Source organism: Equus quagga, chromosome 6 (genome assembly GCF_021613505.1).
Source record: "Equus quagga isolate Etosha38 chromosome 6, UCLA_HA_Equagga_1.0, whole genome shotgun sequence".
In the NCBI taxonomy this organism is placed as follows: Eukaryota; Metazoa; Chordata; class Mammalia; order Perissodactyla; family Equidae; genus Equus; species Equus quagga.
Genome location: NC_060272.1, coordinates 127,016,694 through 127,019,077, shown reverse-complemented (window position 1 = coordinate 127,019,077; position 2,384 = coordinate 127,016,694). Strand labels below are relative to the sequence as shown.

Here is a 2,384-nt window from a genome sequence, read left to right as displayed (position 1 = left end):
TATTTCTGTTATGATGTGTTTTGAAGAAATTTGCTTTACTGAAATTTATCCCCTTTTGGTTATAAGCTGATTCTTCATTCCATAGAGTTTCCTCAGAAAACTAAATATCAATATTATTCTTCTCATTGAATGATCATTTTTTAAACAACAATGGTATAGTGGAATTGGAGTAGCTCTTTATGATAGAATCTGATGAGACTTCATAGTTGTAGAACATTTTGCCATTTTCAAAAGCGTTTTGTATTAATTCATTGTAAATGAGTATAATGTCAGGAAATCAATTTGCTCCAACCCAATAATGATATCCTTCAATCCACCAGACAGTAAAAATAATATGACACCTATTGTTTCCTTCATTACCTGGGCTAACAGGAACCTCAGAGCTAACCCCGTGCTTAGTTGTTAAATTATCCCTATAGAAAGAAGCATTTCTGTAATTCACTTACTTTCATTTTAATGGTCCAGTTAAATATACCTTTTATAATTAATTAAAGTAAATCCTTTTGAGACTAATTATAGAATAAACAATAAGCAAATACATCTAGTTGTGACCCATCAGATAAAAAGGGAAAGATTATTAAAGTTCTTTACAGAAGAGAAAACTGCTTAAACAATAGGTTTCCTTTATTACCCAAATCTAATTTACTTCTGAAAGCATGTTGGATATTTCATTATTTAAAATATTACAAAAGAAAATAACTTATTCCCCATTCGCACAAAAACTCTAACCAATTTTTTTCCAATTTGACTAAAACCTTTTCAAACACCTATTTAACAAGTCAACAAGGATTTTTACACAATACAAAACATTTAAAACACCAATTACCTAATTATTTAATACTATTGAACTCATTGATGGATATGTTTTTGCGCAGTTTACGACAATACTGTAATGTAAATAAACAATCTAGGAATCGCTTAGGCAGGATACTCAACTGCCTTTCATGATGGAGCAGTCTCATTGCCCCAAGGTTCGTGACCTCATGGACGAGTACTAGGCAGGCAGACAAAACAAAGGTACTTATGAGCCTTGCTGCAAAGATTCTGTTATCACCTCTTCCAAGGAAGAAGGAACTTATACCAACTTCAAATAAGCCAGCTGTGAAACTTCCATTTAAGAGAAGTAGCAATAACTATTCATATATGAATGTATCTGACAACAATTTGTATCTGACAAAACTTAAGTGTTTGACAAGCTGTCCCTGAGCTTTAATGGAAGGGTCTTGTTCATAAAGGAAGTTACTAAGGACAAACTCTGCTCTGGATCCTTTTACGATCAGGGCTTCAAGATTGCTGGGTTTGTTTGATGTCTCCATCATCTTTACCACCGTGAAGAAACAGACGAAGGTAGAATGTCCTAAATCCTGGATTTATGAGGAGAGACTGAATATTTTGCTGAATGAAGTCTAGGATGGTCAGGAATTTAATTATGCGCTCCTGGAGGCTGTAGGTGGGACAGCCAAAGGCTCCACCATCTGGAAGAGGATGAGTACTGGAGTGTCTTGTATCTACATCTTGCACCTGGCCACCAGGCTAATCGCCACCACTGAACTGGCAAGAAAGCCTGAGCTGTCCCCCTTACTGCTCAGCCTCTCTGCTGTGCTCCTGGCAGGCTCCTGGACACCTTCTATTTTCGGGTGAGTCTAGAAATCATCTTTTAAAATAAGCCAGGTTATTATTTTGCTATTTTGTTGGCATAGTGAGTTAGTTCTGTCTTTACCTGATGAATACATTCCCTTATTGAGCTCTAAGTCCATCTAAGTTCTCTTTTCCCAAGTGAGAACACTTGGAGCCAGGATATTTTGTTCTCAGAAGAAAAAGTATGAATGAGTATAAGCTGTACATAACAAATTTTGTTTGCAATACTTTTTGGTGATGTTTACCACCTATTTAGGCTCCATTTGGGGAGTTTTCTTTGGAGTTAAGTGTGATAATTCCCAGAGGGGTTCTGAAGTTGTTGGTCATCATAGATGTCGATAAGCCACCTATCTGTTCATTCTTCACTAGAACGTTGTTAAAAAATCCAAAATAGTTTTATAATTATCAACTACAACAAACTAGGTTTGGAACCTGTGCTTCTGTGACTGTGCAATATCTCATTGCTTTGGCAAAAGTCCTTCTACTATATGGTTTTGAATTTGGGCTTCTTGATAAATAACTGCATCTCATATTGGTGATGATGGGTAACCAAAAGAGCTTTATACTTCTAAAATGCTGTTACTAGTGTTGCTTTTGATGCATAGCTTTGTGTAAGGTGCAAGCCATTTGTGGCCTTCATTAATTCTTGGTCTGATTCGTGCGGAGACCCCACAAGTCCAATTAGGAGTTTCGCTTTCACGATGACATTATGGGCACTAAGATGTAAGCTTTGAGTGACTGTTCAG

General features: G+C 36.3%; 1 pseudogene; it reads left to right on the top strand.

Moving 5' to 3' along the window:
* Positions 1 to 947: 947 nt before the first annotated feature.
* On the top strand, positions 948 to 1,550 carry LOC124240811 (BTB/POZ domain-containing adapter for CUL3-mediated RhoA degradation protein 3-like; annotated as a pseudogene).
* The last annotated feature ends 834 nt before the right edge of the window (positions 1,551 to 2,384 follow it).